Genomic DNA, 21,852 nt, shown 5'->3' with positions numbered 1-21,852 from the left:
ATTTTTTGCTGGGCACTTAGGGCATTTCATTTTATATTTTTTTGTTTGTTTTTTGTTTTGCTTTGTTTTGTTTTACAGATGGAACCTCGTTCTGTCACCCAGGCTGGAGTGCAGTGGCACAATCTCGGCTCACTGCAACCTCTGCCTCCTGGATTCCAGCAATTCTCCTGCCTCAGCCTCCCGAGTAGCTGGGATTATAGGTGCGTGCTACCACACCCGGCTAATTTTTGTATTTTTTGTAGAGACAGGGTATGTACATATTGGCCAGACTGGTCTTGAACTCCCGACCTCAAGTGATCCACTAGCCTTGGCCTCCCAAAGTGCTGGGATTACAGGTGTGAGTCACTGCACTCAGCCTACTTAGGGCATCTTAATGTTATAGTTGCACCTAGCAGAGTTCTTATATGTGGTGACCACTCAGTCTTTTCTGTATTGGATAAAGGCAATTCGTCTGCCATAGGCTAAACAGGGCTGACCCTTTTTCTGAGAAACTGCCCTAGAAATGTGTGCTAGACACTTCTGACATTTCTCGTTTTCTAGTTATTTGGTTGTCAACTTCTTTGAGTAGGGAATACATGTAAATAAAAATAGAAAGAGCAGCAGCATTGCACAGCTCCACAGGCATCATTCTTATCGGAGCTGACGTGAGCGGCATCTCTGGAGCTGTGCTCTGTATGACCCATGTAGCTGTATGCAGCAGGCCTTTGGGAATACTGCAAGGGACATGGCCTGCACTGTCCTTATGCATTTAACGATGAATGATGGCTTAGAAAGAAGAAGTATTCTGCAGGCTCAAACCTCAATTCAAAGAATGCTTTGCTATTAGATCCGTGGCTAATTAGACCCATTTTACGCATCATATGGCAAACAAGTGTTCTCCTTTCGATGAAATACTCTGTAAAGCAGACGAATTTTGACATTTCTCATTGAGACACCCAGGATCGTTAGGAAGACCAACAACACTGTCCACAAGGCTGCCCTGTAATGTGTAGGATGAATGCCAGATGTGAATTCAGATTTGACTCGAGATCTCATGAAAGCTAAAAGTCACTCAGAACACCAGCTCACCCTTGTGAATTCTGATGTCAGTGTTAGGCACCACTGAAGTCCCCTGGTTTCTACTTTTAGACCAGTCCAGTTGCAGTATGTAGGTCGAGCAGCTAAGAGTGTCAACTGCAAAACCTTTGAGGGCTTTTGCAAGCCAGTTCCTGTCACAACGGTAGCTCAAAGTTGGCCATAATGAAACTATTTACGCTAACAAAATCCACAAATCAGTGTTTTTTTTTTTTTTTGAACTGGTTGGAAACCATTTATGAATGCACCACTGATGGTGTGTAAAATGAGAAAGTGGCTGCAGCCTCATTGTTACCTGGGCAGAAACACCCAGGTCACAGTCAAAAAAGCCAGGGTGTGCTAATAGAAAATCATTAACCTCCAGGAAATAGAGTCAAATGATAAGTATTCAGCATCCACAGATGTTCTACCCCATGCTGAGTCCTGCAGAGATGAAACAGAAAGCTCAAAGCCAATTCCCTGACTTTAAAGAGCTCTCAACTGACTGACTTCACACTACGATCATATCCCTAAGAGCGAACACTCAATGAATCCTGGCTGTGTGCCAGATGTCTGTCACCTCATTTCATCTTCAAAACCTGATGGCATTGTTCCTGTTATTAGCCTCATTTTGTAGATGAAGAAATGGAGGCTTAGAGAATCTTAGTCTATCTAACTCAAGCTTACACAGGAAGTGAGCAGAGTTGGGGGCCAGCCCCAAGCAGACAGAAGCACCTGATGGTGACCCCCACAACCCAAGAGCACAGTGCAAGTGGGGGTGGGTCCTCGCCAGGGCTGTGTGTGTGGATCATGGGATACCCCAGCGACACAGGAGAAGGGCAGAGCTGACCGAGAGAAGGCAGGAATGGCCTCAGGAATGAAGGCAGAAGGAAAGTACAGAACTGGGGTGAGCATGGGGTGGATCCCAGACCATCTCAAGGATCTCCTCCAAATGAGCCTTCAGAGGCAGGCATGACAGCACCTCCCTGTGAGAAGCTGCCAAGGGGCAATGCTTGGGCAACTAGCCCCTCTACAGTGGATGAAAGAGAGTGAATCTAAACACATCACTTTGAAATTTCCCTTTCCTTATAAACTCTAAGTCAATGCTCCAAATTCTCATTCCCCACAATTAAAATTGAACTAAAACTAATGTTTGTTTCAGTGTACCAAAGCATATTTTAATAACATAATTACAAAAAGTCTGGTGGTAGAAATTACACTTTGCATTCATGTCATGGTTTAAAGCTGATGATGCTGGAAATTGTAAGACTCTAGTCTAGTATATCTAAAAACAGATTAAGTACTAATTAATGATTTCCTCTCTTTAGTGAGCCTGACATCTCATTAACTAATTATCATCAATCTTTAACTTTTTCAAAGCATGATGTTCTGCCTGCCAAGGTTCTGTGGGCTGTCTTCTTAACACTGTGGTACAATTCTCCACCCTGGCTCCAGCATAGCAAAGCTGTGCTACATGGAATCAGATACTCTGTGAGCCAGGCTACACCCTCTGAGATACATGAATGCCACACAGACAACGTTTAGTGAAATAGCTGCTAAAGTAGTTACAGTGCTTTCCCTGCCCACAAATGCCAGAACTAACCAGGGCTCCACTGGTTGTGCAGATGCACAGTAGACAGAGAGAGGAGAGTCTTTTGTCTGTGATGGGAGGGGATAGTGCAGTGGGAAGGGGCTCTCCCAGCCTCCTTTCCTTCCTCTGACATCAGATATTTGGAAAGCAATTCCACTAGTTCACTTTGGAAATGTTTCTTGACTCAGTTTCAGCAAGACACTAAATTAGGACACAATCATCCCTGTTTTTGACTTATTAAAGGAATGGCAATTTAATATTATCAAAGAAATAGACTAAAATCTAAGTTCAAGATCACTCATTGAAGCATTTTTTATAATAATGAATATTTAGAAACAATACAAATGGCTAAAACCAAGTAATAATTCATTTTGATCATGACATCATATATCATACAGCTATTAAAAAGCATGTATTTGGCCGGGCACGATGGCTCATGCCTATAATCCTAGCACTTTGGAAGGCCGAGGGGGGCGGATCATGAGGTCAGGAGATCAAGACCATCCTGGCTAACGCGGTGAAACCCCGTTTCTACTAAAAATATTTAAAAAAAAAAAAAATTAACCAGGCACGGTGGTGGATGCCTATAGTCCCAGCTACTCGGGAGGCTGAGGCAGGAGAATGGCACGAACCCAGGAGACAGAGCTTGCAGTGAGCCAGATCACGCCACTGCACTCCAGCCTGGGTGACAGAGTGAGACTCCATCACCCCCACAAAAAGAAAAGACATGTATTTGAAGACTATTGAATCTCATGGGGAAAACATCACAATGTAATGGCAGGTGAAAAAAAGCAAAATATAAACTTTATTATTTTAAGTTTAAAACAAAATTTATGTGTGTTTCTGTCTATATATAAATGTGCACATGTATATGTAAGTAGTGATATTTTGTGTATTGTCAATATTAAATACATAACATATTTTAGCATATAAATATGTAATTAATCTATGTTTATATATAAATAATATAACAGATATTTGTAATAATATGTATTTAATATATATTTCATACTGGAAGAATATACATAAAATTTTGCTAGTTATTTCTAAGTAGTTGGTTTACAGAGGAATTTTATATTACTCTTCCTATTTTAAAATATTTCTTAATTCCCTATAATAAGCAAGTATAATGGTATAGTGAGAAAAACATTTAAGAATGCCTGGATTCATTTGGTAACCAGCACACTCTTCCTAGACATAAATATCTCATAACACTTCACTCACTGCTTCCCTAACAAGCTGACTGTTCTCTTGCTACACTTGTGTGACCGTGGGCGCTGTCTGGCCTGCTCTCACCCGCCCTGGCTGTCCGTGAAGGCTGATGTGTCCCCATCAATTCCAGTGCCCATAATCGGAGCTCCGCACACCCTCACATGCTCAACTGTGCTCCAACCAGCAGGCAGGGTAGAGACAGTGTTATATGACAAACAAGTGAAGCTGAACTGTCTCTGGAAATCAGAAAAAAAAAAAAATTGGGTTTGCCCTTGGCTAGGGACCTATTCCACCAATTTATCACCCATTAGCTCCCTCCACCACACTCACTCATCCCTGAGGCTGGCTCAAAGGAAACATGAATGCCTAGGCTGCGGGTACTGCTGCTTCTAGAATAGTGTAAAGCTTTGTCCATGAGTATCTGTATCAAAATCACCTGTGATCCTTTTAAAACTTGAAGTTTCCGGGCCCTGTGTCAGACTTACAAACCAGGGCAGTTTTCTTACCGTCAATGAAAAGTAGAGCTTTTAAAAGAACGTATTTGAACTGAATACCTGAAAATGAAATCCAGCATGAAGTCACCCTGAGTCACTCTGGGGACTTGAAAGACAGGTCTCCTGGGAAAGAATGAGTGCCAAAGCCCAGGAAAGATGGGGAGAGGGGCATCCACCAGGCAAGCCACTGCCCCTGGAATTCACAAACTTAATAAGTGGACTGGGGCTTGTGCACACCAGAGGGTTGCATGACTTTTCAAGGGTGAATCACAGCGCCTGCCCAGAAGAGTGAAGGAGCAAGAGAGGGTCAACATGGCCTAGACTGGATAAAGATGACTGGGCATTGCAGGCACCAACAACCCAAGTGCTGACTAACAGCCGGGCTCTCTGTGTGGTCCTAACTTCAGCACTGTTCTGGCAGGAAATTTGGGCAAATTTGGCCAAAGAAAGTCCATGGAGAAGGCTTGGTCATCATCAGTCCCACTGGGTTCTTCTGGAATTCTGATTCTCTTGCCTTATTGGCTCATAATTCACATCCTTGAAAGAATTCCAGAACACTTGTGTCCACTTAATTTACTAAATCCCTAGTATTGGACTCTGAGAAGTTAGATGTCTAGAAATAATAGAGCTTTTTTTTTTTTTTTTCTGAGATGGAGTCTCGCTTTGTTGCCCGGGCTGGAGTGCAGTGGTGCAATCTCAGCTCACTGCAAGTTCCGCCCCTAGGGTTCACGCCGTTCTCCTGCCTCAGCCTGCCGAGTAGCTGGGACTACAGGTGCCCGCCACCACACCCAGCTAATTTTTTGTATTTTTAGTAGAGATAGGGTTTCACCGTGTTAGCCAGGATGGTCTCGATCTCCTGACCTTGTGATCCATCCACCTTGGCCTCCCAAAGTGCTGGGATTACAGGCGTGAGCCACCGCGCCCGGCCTGAAATAATAGAGCTTTATTGGGACGTCCCACGTAAGAATCACACTGAACAGCCCTGAGTTGGTGGATAAAAGAGCATAGAATCACAATATGTGAAATGTTTAAAATTACCTTATAGTTCATGTTTATTTCATTCATCTTGGTATGCACTCAAAAAATATTTATCCAGCACCTCCTACATGCCAGGTACCTGAGGATCCATAGTGAATGAAGATAAACCTGATTTCTGTCCTCAAGTAGCGATGTTCAGCACGAGAGGCAAGGAGGAAGCGAATGAGCATATGAGCGAATATAAAACTGCGATGCTGGCCGGGCGCGGTGGCTCAAACCTGTAATCCCAGCACTTTGGGAGGCCGAGATGGGCGGATCACGAGGTCAGGAGATCGAGACCATCCTGGCTAACCCGGTGAAACCCCGTCTCTACTAAGAAATACAAAAAATAGCCGGGCGAGGTGGCAGCGCCTGTAGTCCCAGCTACTCGGGAGGCTGAGGCCGGAGAATGGCGTGAACCCGGGAGGCGGAGCTTGCAGTGAGCTGAGATCCGGCCACTGCACTCCAGCCTGGGCGGCAGAGCGAGACTCCGTCTCAAAAAAAAAAAAAAAAAAAAAAAAAAAAAAAAAAATTGCGATGCTGACATGAGCTAGGAAGGAAAGGTCCTGCCCTGGAAGAGTCAGGAATGGGGGCCTGCTCAGACCAGGGAGGCCTCAGGAGGCTTTTGTGAGGAAATTGCACTTGAGCTGGGAGGGTGAGTAGGGGCTGACCAGACAAAGGGGCAGTAATAGCACTGAGGCAGAAAGAAGTTAGTGGAGCTAGAAGTTGGGGAGTGCCCAGGTGAGGTGAGGTGGGAAGAGGGTCTGAAGAGGCAGGACACCCAGACTAGGACAGGTTTGGAGGCCTAGGGAAGGGGAAGGGGCTTGTCTTTTATTCCAAGAGCAGAGGAAGACACTGAAGGTGTCCATTGGAAAAATTTGATCTGTGATGTGAGAACAGACATGGAGGAAGTGGTTGGCAAAGCAGCAAATTACACAAATCAGTTAGGACTTGCAACTTGCAATACTCCAGGCAAGAGAGAGTGGCTGCTCAGACTATAGTAGTCACGGGAGGCAGGCGGTCTGTGAATTGCTTTGAAAGATCTATTCTCAGCTCCCCAATGAAGAAATGAGGACAGGTGTCTACAGAAGTCAGCTGACCTCCCCAAAGTCCTACATCTAGACGGGGGTAGACGGGCTGGAGCCCAGTCCCATGACCCCAACACTGGAAGCACTGAAAGGTCAAGTAAGCATAAGGTGCTTTTAAAATAAATGTTCATGGCCAGGCACTGTGGCTTGCACCTGTAATCCCACCTACTCAGCAAGCTGAGATGGGAGGACTGCTTGAGGCCAGGAGTTTGAGACCAGTCTGGGCAACATGGCAAGACCCTAGCTCTATAAAAAAATAAATTAATTAAGTGTTCTCCTTTGATGCATTGGTCTTTTATAATGATATGGCCAAGTCAGCCAGAATTAGACACAAGTGGAACACAACCAGATGTGAGTAATGATGTTTAAGTCGCCTCACCAATAAAGCCCCAGCAGGTACATATCCTCACCAAAGCTTGTCTGGCCTTTAATCTTTTTGTGGGCCAGGCTGGAGTGCAGCGGCGTGATCTCAGTTTACCACAACCTCTGCCTCCTGGGTTCAAGCAATTCTCCTGTCTCAGCCTCCCGAGTAGCTAGGATTACAGATGTCAGCCACCACACCAGGCTAATTTTTGTATTTTTAGTTGAGATGGGGTTTCACCATATTGGTCAGGCTGTCTCAAATTCTTGACCTCAGGTGATCCACCCACCTTGGCCTCCCAAAGTTCTGGGATTACAGGCATGAGCCACAACACCTGGCCTGGTCTTTAATCTTTATAACCACAAACCTATAATACGTAAACGTAGTACTTTGTATTTAAAAAAAAATAATTTAATACGTATGATTTCATTTGGTTCACGTGACCTGTGAGGGCATTGGTGTTCCTCACACCCGCACCTGCCACTGGTAACTGAGAAACCTAAAACACAGAGAAGCAACCTGCCTGTGGTTGCAAAGCCAATCAGGAAGAGAACCTGGATTCCTGCTTCTGGGTTCCACATTTTCCTGCTAACAAGTGCTATTTCTAAGGTTTACCCTCAATGCTTTCCCACAACAACAATTCTACCTCTTTCAAAATGATGCCAAAAATGTCAATAGACTACAACAGAGTCACACAGATGATGAGGATGATGCTGACAGTTAGGCCTTAGCAGCATGCTTAGTGCACACAAATAGTGTCTCATTTAATTTTTAAAATAAACCTGTGAGACAGGTGGCATCATTATGCCAGTTTCACAGATGAGAAAACCAAGGCTCAGAGACGTTAAGTAACTCAAGCCCAGTCAGTTTATAAGAAGCAGAGAACAGATTCAAACCCAGATCTGACTCCAAGGACTGACTTCAACCATCAACATCTATTTCCCCTTGTCTAGGGAGCCTGAGGATCTCAGCCACTTCTTATTTGCTCTATACAAGAGTCACACATGAAACAAGCTTGCTGAGCACAAGCAGTTTCATGAAACTTTTATGATCTCTTTACTGCTTGTTCCATCACACACCTAACAAACCTAACACCATATTTATAAAAACTATTTTGTCAAGGTACATGTCATATAAATAGACCATGAACACTCATTTCCAAAAAAAATATGTCATTTAGAATTTTCTTTCTGTTTTTTGTTTTTGTTTTTTGAGACAGGGTCTCACTCTGTTGCCCAGGCTGGACTTCAGTGGCACTATCTCAGCTCACTGCAGCCCCGACTTCCCAGGCTCAATCAATCCTCCCACCTGAGCCTTCTAAGTAGCTGGGACTACAGGTGGGCTTCACCACACCTAGATAATTTTTTTGTATTTTTAGTAGAGACTAGTAGAGACATGGGTTTTGCCATGTTGCCCAGTCTGGTCTTGAACTCCAGAGCGCAAGCAATCCACCAGCCTTGGCCTCGCACAGTGCTGAGATTACAGGCATGAACCATAGCGCCAAGCAAAATATCTCTTTCTGAACTTCATCTTCTGTTACAGTGAGTGGAAGTGTCTGGCTTAGACAAGTTTATGTGATATTACATGGGATGGATTATGAGGAGGAGCAATTTGGGGGTTCAGGGTAGTGTTTGGTTACTTGAGATGGGATAACTGCGATGTCATGAACATTTGTTCTGTACTGATGGCTTCACAAATAAGGCTGAATACTTTGCTAAAATTGCTGCAAACATCAATCATTCATAAAACATCCATCCAATCCCAGGATCCTGACTGATTCCAACTCAGATATTAACTAAACCTGGGAAGGACAGTGGAGAGCCAAAACTAAGTTAGGAAGAAATATAAATATGTCCAGAAACTAGACAATTTCATATGAGCAATGACAGTGTATTAATAAAGTCACTAAAAGCAATAAATAAGTGACAAACCTTATCATCTAAACTATAGCAGTTCTGATAGTGAAAAGGGGTTCTATTAATAACTATCAGGACAACAGAAATTGAGCTGTTCCAGAAAATAATTTGTCAGATCACTCTTGTTAGGTAGAGAGAGGGTGGGCTACAGAGAAATACACATCAAAATAAGTGTGTATAACTGAGAAATAGTTATGAATGAAGAAACAATGGTGTGACAGGAAAGTTAAGATGAGTTGCTAGGACAGTCACAAGGCCACAGAAGTCCACAGGGGAAGAGAGTCAATTGAGCTGCTCAGAGATGAGGCAGATTTGACTGGAAGCTAACCATGCTTAACCTTCAAGACTCCTTCCAAGATCTTAGCAATTTGTTCACATGATTCTATATTTCATAAAATAAGGAAAAATGGTCAGGCATGGTGGTTTATGCCTGTAATCTCAGCACTTTGGGAAGCTGAGATGGGAGGATTACTTGTGCCCAGGAGTTCAAGGCTGAGAGCTATGATTGTACCACTGCACTCCAGCCTCGGTGACAGACTGAGATGCTGTTTAAAAAAGAAAGAGAGAAGAAAAGAAAGAGAAAGAGAAGAAAGAAAGAAAGAAAGAAGGAAAGAAAGAAAGAAAGAAAGAAAGAAAGAAAGAAAGAAAGAAAGAAAGAAAGAAAGAAAGAAAGAGCAAGCAAGCACGCGAGCGAGCGGGAGGGAGGGAGGGAGGAAGGGAAAGAAAGAGAAAGAAAGAAAGAAAGAGAAATGTTTGTATTTTTTTTTACTTAAAAGATGCTCCACTAAGTTGTAGGAGCATGAGGCTCCACAACAGCTGGAGACATTCGGCTTGCAAAGCTGATTCTTGTACACAGATGCCACTAGGCTCCTAGGCTTTAATTCCAGGCTTAGACCACTAGAAACAAAAGGTTTTCAGAAATGCCAACATTACTCCTTTAAATTCTTAAATTTTTCTCAGGCCACAATTATCAGAAGTGGGCTGAGCAATCAGTGTTAGAGAACCCACAAACTAGCTACACCAAACTAGCCATGAAAATGTCACTGACTGAATGGTCCATGGAAGAAGTTATGCCCTGAACTCAAAAAAGGGGGTTGGAGGAGCTCTAGATGAGTATGCCTAATGTCCCAATATCCAAGTGGTTCTGCTGGTCTTCTCTGCGGATGAAGCCAGATCCTATCCATCAGTTTTGAAAAGTCTCACTTAACTGTCTTAGAACAGGTATTCCCCAGTACCTAAGGGTCAGCTCATGGGCTTCCTCCCAGTGGTGTCCAGCAAACTCTCCCTTTTACCCACACCCCTTGAACCACAAAGAGGCTCTGAAGACTGAAGAGCAGGAGAAGAAGATGAAGAGTTGGAACTTTCTAGAAAAGGTCTTGGGATACTACAGAATCAAATGCCAGCCTGTGCTGAAGCACAAAACAGAAGACCCATAATCTGCCTCACTTTCTTAAACTGAGCCAGTGGAGGGAAAAGGGAAGATGATAATTTCTCCCTCAGAACAATGAACCTCTGAGAGCTGAGTGGGAGGAATTAGTGACAATAACATGATGTCTGTCAACTTCTGAAAAACTGGAATCAGGAAATCCAAAAGTAAAGTTGAAAGAAGACAAATTAGGTATATCAAGATTTGACACATTACTGAATACTTACTAATGAAAAAAAAAAGGATTTCCTTTTAATTTTTATATTGTCTTTATGCATAATACTTTTAAAAATCACATAACAGTTTCATAAAAGCATAAAGAATAGTTTTTAAAACTTTGCTTCTAATATGGAAAATAATAAAATAGCCATGTGAAGCTCATCCTCTAAAAGAGACAGAAGCTTGCTCTTGAGTCTTAGTTTTTTCATTTTCTAAAGCTTTCCTAAATAATTCAGATAGAAGCAGAAAGAGAAGCTTTAAAACATGCCAATTGTGAGAGTTGTTGCTGTTCTGTTGGAAGTTTTAAGAAATGATTGCAGTAAAGCCAGAGATGTAGCAGGGAAGAAAAAGTGCAGATGATTTTCCAATTTGAGTATCTTTCTCAAGGGATTGAAATGCAATTTGTCAGGATAATAGACTGAGTCATTTTCTGTGGTCAACAGATGTGACAAAGCCACATAGCCACACAGCTTCTTAAATGTGATTGGACATTTAATAATGCCAATGCCAGTGATCACTTAGAGATAATCAGTAATTTCTTCAGGAGCAGCCATGAAACCTACATACCCCAGAAGGCCTTATTCAAAGATCCTCACTGGCAGTGCATGTTCATATCCAAACCAGGGCGCCCAGTTTGGAGTACTTGGGCTACATGGGAGGCAGTCTAGAGTTCAACAATCCTCGGTTTCAATTTCCTCTGCCTCTTATGAGTTTTATAACTTTGAGCCAGTTACATAACACCTCCAGTCCTCAATTTGGTGTGTTGTGTGGAACCAATGAGATAAAACACTTAGCATTCAACCTGGCACCATATAAACCCTAGAATGCTAAGAAACTTCAAGGAAATGGCTTTCTGGCTTAAGCAGAATGTATGAGAAAGTTTTCTTATCCAAGTTAAGTCTTTTACTCATCCTTCATTATTTATGCTGGCAAAGGAAATAACTCAGGTCAAATATCTCTGTGAACATGTAGAGTCTTGATAATTAATTGAGCAATTACCTTGGAAGCATCTACATAAATGAAGCATCCAAATGTTGGCAGCTAAACAACACATTATTATCCAGATTCCTAGACTCCCTTTGTCTATCTTATGCTTAATGTTGGGAACTCTACTCTGCATCTCATTGTCATATTCTTTCTTTTGTTATGCCTAGACTGTTTGTTCTTTAAAGAAGATCACCAGAGTCCAGAGTCAAAGCCAAGCGGCAAGGATCTTTACTACAAGTTCAAACCTGGTCCCTCCTTTACACAGTATACAAGAGGGCCCCAATCAATGCGAGCGTTTGCTTTTTATAGCCCGAAAGTTGCAGGGGAACAAAGAAATTCTTTTGGTTCCCACGCTTTCAGTAAAACCTTGAACGGCTGTCTCCTTATCGGAGACTTTCTAGGTGGTGTTTGTACTGGGCTCAGGGAGTTTCGAGCCAGGGGGCTGAGGAATGTGCCTAGCTCCTTTCACTTTCTAGGAAGGAAGAGGGAAACGCGAGAAAAAGAGGAAAAGCTTCCTGAAACAATCAACTTTACTCTTTGTGAATAGCTTTCTAAAATGCACTAGAGCTACTATTTAATATCATGTTGATGATTTTGGCCAATGTAATAAGACAAGAGAAGCAATTACTAGTAAGAAGTAATTCTTACTAGTCTAAGAATTAAAAAGAGGTATTTGCATGTGATAAAATTATACATCTGTAATGTCCCCCTAAAAAATAAATTAGTGGAAAATCATTATTAACAATAAGATAACTTATTATAGTAGTTTAAATGTATACTTTCAAAAATAGCTCTCACATGTAAAACAAAAATAAATTGAAAACTAATGGGAAATTAAAATATAATGGGAAAGATTCTATTTACACTTAGAAAAGAAAACATTGGGCATAACTTTAACATTAAGATTAAGAAATACATAAAGCCGGTCAGGCATGGTGGCTCACACCTGTAATCCCAGCACTTTGGGAGGCTGAGGTGGGCGGATCACGAGGTCAGGATATCGAGATCATCCAGGATAACATGGTGAAACCCCGTCTCTACTAAAAATACAAAAAAATAGTGGCACGGTGGCGGGCGCCTGTAGTCCCAGCTACTTGAGAGGCTGAGGCAGGAGAATGGCATGAACCTGGGGGGCAGAGCTTTTCTGTGAGCCAAGATCACGCCACTGCACTCCAGCCTGAGCGACAGAGCGAGAATTCGTCTCAAAAAAAAAAAAAAAAAAAGTATATAAAGCCTATAAGAGGAAAATAATAAAACACTCCTAAAAACTACAGAGCTTACTTAGTGGAAAACGGAAAGACAAGCAGTATACCTTGGCAAAAAAAACTCATTGCTGTAAAGTCTCAGGATACAAAATTAATGTGCAAAAATCACAAGCATTCTTATACACCAGTAACAGACAAACAGAGAGCCAAATCAGGAATGAACTTCCATTCACAATTGCTTCAAAGAGAATAAAATACCTAGGAATCCAACTTACAAGGGATGTAAAGGACCTCTTCAAGGAGAACTACAAACCACTGCTCAGTGAAATAAAAGAGGACACAAACAAATGGAAGAACATACCATGCTCATGGATAGGAAGAATCAATATCGTGAAAATGGCCATACTGCCCAAGGTTATTTATAGATTCAATGCCATCCCCATCAAGCTACCAATGAGTTTCTTCACAGAATTGGAAAAAACTGCTTTAAAGTTCATATGGAACCAAAAAAGAGCCCGCATCTCCAAGACAATCCTAAGTCAAAAGAACAAAGCTGGAGGCATCACGCTACCTGACTTCAAACTATACTACAAGGCTACAGTAACCAAAACAGCATGGTACTGGTACCAAAACAGAGATATAGACCAATGGAACAGAACAGAGTCCTCAGAAATAATACCACACATCTACAGCCATCTGATCTTTGACAAACCTGAGAAAAACAAGAAATGGGGAAAGGATTCCCTATTTAATAAATGGTGCTGGGAAAATTGGCTAGCCATAAGTAGAAAGCTGACACTGGATCCTTTCCTTACTCCTTATACGAAAATTAATTCAAGATGGATTAGAGACTTAAATGTTAGACCTAATACCATAAAAATCCTAGAGGAAAACCTAGGTAGTACCATTCAGGACATAGGCATGGGCAAAGACTTCATGTCTAAAACACCAAAAGCAACGGCAGCAAAAGCCAAAATTGACAAATGGGATCTCATTAAACTAAAGAGCTTCTGCACAGCAAAAGAAACTACCATCAGAGTGAACAGGCAACCTACAGAATGGGAGAAAATTTTTGCAATCTACTCATCTGACAAAGGGCTAATATCCAGAACCTACAAAGAACTCCAACAAATTTACAAGAAAAAAACAAACAACCCCATCAAAAAGTGGGCAAAGGATATGAATAGACATTTCTCAAAAGAAGACATTCATACAGCCAACAAACACATGAAAAAATGCTCATCATCACTGGCCATCAGAGAAATGCAAATCAAAACCACAATGAGATACCATCTCACACCAGTTAGAATGGCGATCATTAAAAAGTCAGGAAACAACAGGTGCTGGAGAGGATGTGGAGAAATAGGAACACTTTTACACTGTTGGTGGGACTGTAAACTAGTTCAACCATTATGGAAAACAGTATGGCGATTCCTCAAGGATCTAGAACTAGATGTACCATATGACCCAGCCATCCCATTACTGGGGATATACCCAAAGGATTATAAATTATGCTGCTATAAAGACACATGCACACATATGTTTATTGCAGCACTATTCACAATAGCAAAGACTTGGAATCAACCCAAATGTCCATCAGTGACAGATTGGATTAAGAAAATGTGGCACATATACACCATGGAATACTATGCAGCCATAAAAAAGGATGAGTTTGCGTCCTTTGTAGGGACATGGATGCAGCTGGAAACCATCATTCTTAGCAAACTATCACAAGAACAGAAAACCAAACACTGCATGTTCTCACTCATAGGTGGGAACTGAACAATGAGATCACTTGGACTCAGGAAGGGGAACATCACACACCGGGGCCTATCATGGGGAGGGGGAAGGGGGGAGGGATTGCATTGGGAGTTATACCTGATGTAAATGACGAGTTGATGGGTGCAGCAGACCAACATGGCACAAGTATACATATGTAACAAACCTGCACGTTATGCACATGTACCCTACAACTTAAAGTATAATAATAATAAATAAATTTAAAAAAAAAAAAAAAAAAACTCATTGCTGTAAAGATGTAAATCATCCCTAAGTTGATTAACAAACTTAATGCCATCTCAGTATAATATCAACAGTCTTTTATCTCTAGACCTAGAGAAAGTGGTAACAAAGTTTATTTGGAAGAACAAACAAGCAATAATAACTACAAAAGCCCTGGGAAAGGAGCATGGTGGGTTGGTTGTGGGGGGCAAACTTTTCGTACTGTGTATAAAATGACATTACAAATTATTGTTACTGTATAAATGATAAAGTCTATATAATTAAAAATAGCATAATATTGGTTCACAGACAGACTATTGTCATAAAACAGAAAATCCAGAAATAGACATGGTAGTATGTGGAAATTTAATACATGAAAAAAAAAGCAGAATTTCAAATCAGTGCGGAAAGGATGGCCTTCTTAACAAATAATATTGGGATCACTCAATAGCAATATGAAAAGTGATAAAATAGGATATATTTCTTATAATAGACACCAGGGAAATTCAAAATAGTTTAGAGACTGAAATGTAAAAAATAAAACCACACAAATATGAGAAGAAAACAGAGATGAATTTCTTCATTACCTGAAAACGCACAAGTATTCCTAATCATGATTCAAAACAGAGGCAACAAGGAGAAATAGTGATAAATTTAGCACTATGAAATTAAAACACATTTACAGTAGCAAAGTACAAAACAAATGACAATCTAGAGAAGTGTATTTGCCATATGTAACAAACACAAAGAGCTAATATCCTTGATTTACAAAGGCTTCTAAAAGTGGAGAAGAAAAAGACCAACAACCTGATAGAAAAAAATGGGCAAGAGGTAACAGTAAGAAATTATTTTAAAAAGAAATACAAATGACACTTAAACATGTAACAAGATGCTCAATCTTGTTCATAAAAAATAAATGTAAAGTAAAATCTACTCTTCTAACTGGCAAAAATCCAAATATTCTACCAGTAGCTACAACATGTACGAGGATAAATAAACAAAAATCCATAGAATTTTTTTCCGGTTCTTTACATGCCAGATGGAGTTGCCTGCTCTCACTTAACCAGAAGGATAAGAAGGTTGTAAAACCCAAGGTAATGAAAAAGTTTGATTTAGACATAATGTTGCATCACGTCCAAGACTAATTCTTTTTTTAAATGTTCAGTTTAAGTAGTAATAAAGTCAATGGAGATGAAGTTTGGCTTTTATTTAGCCAACCAACATTGATTATCTACCACATGCCAGACCCCACCTCCTTTCCCTGTTAAAACCTATATCTTTGTAGAAGCATTAATGTTATCAGCATGTCCTGGATATGTAAAAAGAAGAGGCAACTGGAGAGAACTACCCACAGGAGAAGGAGGAGAAAAGGTGCAGGAATGGACAGAAAATGGCCAATCATGAAGCCGAATAAGTGGCCCTAAGTCCCACCCTGCTGAAATATTCCTGAGAAAGGTTTGAAAGCTAGAAAAATCCCTTATCAAAATTCTTCAGTGGTTGTTTCTTTCCCTCATCCTCACAACTGAGATTATTACAATACCTTTCTTGTTTATTCAGTACCTACACCTGGGATTTCCAGGCTCCTTACAATGGCATCCATCTCTGCTGATAACCACTGTGCTTGGAACTTTAGCAAGGTTGTGGTAACCCTGGGCAACATAGTAAACAGAGGGCAAAATATTGGCCCTCTGTTTGAAGCAGAAGCCATTTCACATTAGATGTTGCCTATGTTCCAGTGGTACATAAAATCCCACATTAAACAAGACATCATTTTGTTGTATGTCTTTCATCATTACAGTTGGCTAAGGAGGCTGGGGAGATTTTGTCTCTCACCACCTCTCAGGAGGTTGGATGTCAACATATGAACCCCTCCCCTCTGTTACCAAGGGTGAGAGATATTGTAAAGTAAGTATTCTGAAATGGGACACAGTTTGAAAAAAAAAGGAAAATCTTTTCTATCAAAAAACCCTACCTCAACTGGACAGATTTGGAATGCAAGGGGAGTTCCCTGAAATACGCACTTCTGTAATTCAATCTGGTACACTTGAATCAGAGATTTGCAGGATAATTGGCTTTTTTGGACATTCAAAAGCAAAATAGCCAGGTTTGTTAATGGAAGATCAGGTGTTGGGTCTTTCAAAATATTATTCACAGTCATTAAAACAGTTCCAGTAAAAGCACTCCAGGACAATGTCGTGCCTGTTAGGCAGCGCTGTGAGATTAAACTGACAGGCATAGATAGCATCACAGGCATCTGCCGGCTGCCAGCACCAGGAGGGGAAGCTCCCAAGGCCTCATAGGCTTTTCCAGAACTCTTGTCCAGGGCCCCATCCTTTGGCAAAGAAAAACAAAGAAGTAGGGCTTTTATGTGAACTGAAGGAAAACTTGAAAAGAAAATGCCCTAAAATACGGAATACCCTGATGGTTCCAAGTTAGATGTGTTTATAACTTTAGAATTTCTTCTTCTTTCAAGTATGGAGTCTTTCAACGGTGTGATTCCCTCAGGGCATTAGGTGTACTTGAACTCACCCTAACAATAAAATGAAAGAACAGCCTAGCTGGAAGTCACCACTCTCAGCAGCCAAGAATAAAGGCTTTATTTTCTCCCTTGATCATTACCCAAGTTTGCTTTTGATAGATCCCACTCACCAGGGTTTGCTATATTGGCCTATTACAAGGGATGTTTATTTTCTTCCAAATGCTATCATATGCCTTAACCCCACAGTGGCAGCAAGAAAGAAATGTGTGATTGGAAACTGTAGGCACATTGCAGACTTGGATGGATGATTGCCACAGAACAAAAGGAGGAGGGAAGCCAGAGCGGCGTCGCTTTTCCACTGGGGGTAGAAACCCAGACAGTCCTGTGGTGAGATAAGCCCAAACAAACCTTGCTTTCAAAACACATTTTATTTTTTTAAAGATGCATTGTAAGAGCTATTCATATAATATTTTTTAAAATTTTCCTGATTTCCTCATGGGACTCATTCTCAACCATCAGAAATTCATTTTCAGGGGTTTTGTGCTGCAAGATGCAAGACACAGTTACATTAAAAATGTTGTCACGCTCAAGGGAAAATGCAGCAAAGTAGTTCACAAAGCCACACGGCACCATCCACCGTATAATTTTTCCATTCTCTATTACTTCCACTGATGAAGTACACTTTCTTCCTCCTTAACCACCCAGAACAGGATTATGTGTGAGACACACTTCTTTTGTGACCCATAATCAGACTTCTTCTGAAAATCTTTGCAACCATCTTGCCTGCAAGGAGTTAGGTTAGTTTTCGTAAAAGTTACATGATACATTTTTAGTTGATTTAACATTTTTTTTGAAAGTACCTATGATTTTTTTTAAGAGACAGAGTATCAATATGTTGCCCAGGTTGGAATGCAGTGGCACAATTATGGCTCACAGCAGCCTCAACCTCCTGGGTTCAAGCCATCCTCCTGCTTCAATCTCCTGAGTAGCTGGGACCATAGGCACGTGTCACCATGCCTGGAAAATTTTTTAAAAAATTTATGGAAGTGGGATCTCACTATGTTGTGTATGCTGGTCTTGAACTCCTGGCCTCAAGTAATCCTCCCACCTCAGCCTCCCAAAGTACTGAGTTTATAGCTGTGAGCCACAATGTCTGGCCATATCTATGATTTTTACTCCCTGTTCTTATGTACCTATCATTATAGGTTTAATTATAGAATATTTTAATGATGCTATGCAAAAGTTGAGATTGTACTGTTTGGGTTTGAAGAGGAAGAGTGTGCAAATGCATACAATTGAACAGTTCTGTAAAGATGTGCCTGTATGTGGACTTTGTTGCTGAAACAGGGAATAGAAAGGTACCAACTGTGTGGAAATTCCACCACATACAGGAATGCAACAAGTAGCTTAAGATGAAAGAAAATTCCAAATGGCTTTGGGCATTTTTCTGGCTTTGTCTCCAGTTTGATTTTTAGTGATCTGCACATAGCTCTTAGTCATAGATATCACATCCATTCCTTTGCATAGATGTTTTAGTACACTTCCTTGTAGAGGTGTTTTGTGATTTAAAAAAAGGTTAGTATTTTATCTTTTTATTAAAAGATACATAGTACAAAGGAAAATTGGCACTGACTGCAGACATGTTCATTGGAAACATGGTCAGGCTGTTATTTCAAAGACAAAGGTGAAATCTAAGTAGATGTTTTATAGACTGTCACTTGCCAGAACATGTTACAGCTCCTCAGAAAAAACACATGGAACTTAAATCACAATTCTTTGTTTATTCAAAATAGATAGAAAATATATCAAAGTACATTTTTTACTGTGTTATTTCCTAAATACAGGAAGTAGAATTATTCTGGCATAGAAAATGTACTCCTCAATGTATTTATTTGCAGGTTAAAATTCTTGCTAACTGCTTATAACAACACACATATCATTTAGGTTTTTCAAAAAGTTCATGGAAATGCATATTATGAAAAAACTATGCATGGATTTGAAAACTTGTTTACCCTGAAATAAACTTGTGCTAACTTGTTATACATGTATGAATAGGATCTAGTTTGCGGCACTAAGAAGAATAAGATCTCAGTTTGAAAAGCATCCCTATCAGAGCAACATGAATTCTGCTGAATTTGAAGGAAGAACAAACATCAAATTTATGGTGAAGCTTGGGTGGAAGAATGGTGAAGTCACTGATGCTTTAGAAAAAGTTTATGGGGACAATGACACAAAGAAATCAGCAGTATACAAATAGCTGGTTCGTTTTAAGAAGGGACAAGATGATGTTGAAAATGAAACGCCCAGCAACAGACCATTCATATCGATTTGAAAGAAAAAATTCATCTTGTTTATATCCAAACTGAAGAGGACAGATGATCAGCAACAGAAACAATAGCCAACACCACAGATATCTCAAGTGATTCATCTTACACAATTCTGGCTGAAAATTAAAATTGAACAAACGTTCCACTCTGTGGGTGCAAAACCACTGCATGACAGATCAGCTGCAGACAAGAGCAGAGCTTTCAATGGAAGTTTTAAACAAGTGGGATCAAGATCCTGAAGCATTTCTTTGAACAACTGTCACAGGAGATGAAACATGGCTCTACTATGTTTGAAGTATGATCCTGAAGACAAAGCACAATCCAAGCAATGGCTACCAAGAAGTAGCAGTGGTTCAGTCAAAGCAAAAGTGGATTGGTCAAGAGCAAAGAGGTCATAGCAACAGTTTTTTGGGGGATGCTCAAGGCATTTCGCTTGTTGACTTTCTGGAAGGCCAAAGAATGATAACATCTGCTAACCATGAAAGTGTTTTAAGAAAGTCAGCCAATGCTTTAGCAGACATATTCCCATAAAAGCTTCAATGGAGAATCCTTCTCCATGTTGACATGCTCCTGCTCATTCCTCTCATCAAACAAGGGCAATTTTATGAGAATTTCAATGGGAAATGATTAGGCATCTGCCTTACAGTCCTGACTGGCTCTTTCTGACTTCTTTTTGTTTCCTAAACTTAAAAATGTCTTTAAAGAGTGCTTATTTTTCTTCACTTAATAATGTAAAAAAATACTATTTTGGTAGGTTCTGGATATTAGCCCTTTGTCTGATAAGTAGATTGCAAAAATTTTCTCCCATTCTGTAGGTTGCCTGTTCACTCTGATGGTAGTTTCTTTTGCTGTGCAGAAGCTCTTTAGTTTAATTAGATCCCATTTGTCAATTTTGGCTTTTGTTGCCATTGCTTTTGGTGTTTTAGACATGAAGTCCTTGCCCATGCCTATGTCCTGAATGGTATTACCTAGGTTTTCTTCTAGGGTTTTTATGGTATTAGGTCTAACATTTAAGTCTCTAATCCATCTTGAATTAATTTTCATATAAGGAGTAAGGAAAGGATCCAGTTTCAACTTTCTACTTATGGCTAGCCAATTTTCCCAGCACCATTTATTAAATAGGGAATCCTTTCCCCATTTCTTGTTTTTCTCAGGTTTATCAAAGATCAGATGGCTGTAGATGTGTGGTATTATTTCTGAGGACTCTGTTCTGTTCCATTGGTCTATATCTCTGTTTTGGTACCAGTACCATGCTGTTTTGGTTACTGTAGCCTTGTGGAACTCAAACAAATTTACAAGAAAAAAACAAACAACCCCATCAAAAAGTGGGCAAAGGATATGAACAGACATTTCTCAAAAGAGGACATTTATACAGCCAATAGACACATGAAAAAATGCTCATCATCACTGGCCATCAGAGAAATGCAAAGCAAAACCACAATGAGATACCATCTCACACCAGTTAGAATGGCAATCATTAAAAAGTCAGGAAACAACAGGTGCTGGAGAGGATGTGGAGAAATAGGAACACTTTTACACTGTTGGTGGGATTGTAAACTAGTTCAACCATTATGGAAAACAGTATGGCGATTCCTCAAGGATCTAGAATTGGAAGTACCATATGACCCAGTCATCCCATTACTGGGTATATACCCAAAGGATTATAAATCATGCTGCTATAAAGACACATGCACATGTATGTTTATTGCAGCACTATTCACAATAGCAGAGACTTGGAATCAACCCAAATGTCCATCAGTGACAGACTGGATTAAGAAAATGTGGCACATATACACCATGGAATACTATGCAGCCATAAAAAAGGATGAGTTTGTGTCCTTTGTAGGGACATGGATGCAGCTGGAAACCATCATTCTCAGCAAACTATCTCAAGAACAGAAAACCAAACACCGCATGTTCTCACTCATAGGTGGGAACTGAACAATGAGATCACTTGGACTCGGGAAGGGGAACATCACACACCGGGGCCTGTCACGGGGAGGGGGGAGCGGGGAGGGATTGCATTGGGAGTTATACCTGATGTAAATGACGAGTTGATGGGTGCTGACGAGTTGATGGGTGCAGCACACCAACATGGCACGAGTGTACATATGTAACAAACCTGCACGTTATGCACATGTACCCTAGAACTTAAAGTATAATAAAAATAAAAATAAAAAATAAAAAAAGACTATTTTTAACTATTGACATGGTTAAATTCCCAGGCCTATCGGTTTTTTAGGAATGGACTAAAATGGCTGGCATAATCACTTATGTAAGTGTCTTAAACTACATAGACCTTATGTTGAGAAATCAAGTGTATATTTTTTATTTCTATCTTTTTTTTTTTTTTTTTGAGATGGAGTTTCGCTCTTGTTGCCAATGCTGGAGTACAATGGCACAATCTCAGCTCACTGCAACCTCCACCTCCCAAGTTCAAGCTATTCTCCTGCCTCAGCCTTCTGAGGAGCTGGGA

The 21,852-nt window shown here is 40.6% G+C and overlaps 1 long non-coding RNA gene across 2 annotated transcripts in view; it reads right to left on the bottom strand.

The window, feature by feature from the left end:
• Nucleotides 1-17,380, bottom strand: part of LOC103886812 — a 31,557-nt gene extending 14,177 nt beyond the window's left edge. For both annotated transcript variants that reach the window (XR_650636.4, XR_001905540.3), the window contains exon 1: nucleotides 16,111-17,380. This is a non-coding gene — a long non-coding RNA (uncharacterized LOC103886812). The remainder of the gene's footprint in view (nucleotides 1-16,110) is intronic.
• Between the last annotated feature and the right edge of the window lie 4,472 nt (nucleotides 17,381-21,852).

The sequence above is a fragment of the Papio anubis genome, chromosome 8 (genome assembly GCF_008728515.1).
Source record: "Papio anubis isolate 15944 chromosome 8, Panubis1.0, whole genome shotgun sequence".
Classification (NCBI taxonomy): domain Eukaryota; kingdom Metazoa; phylum Chordata; class Mammalia; order Primates; family Cercopithecidae; genus Papio; species Papio anubis.
This window is presented reverse-complemented; position numbering and strand designations above follow the sequence as displayed.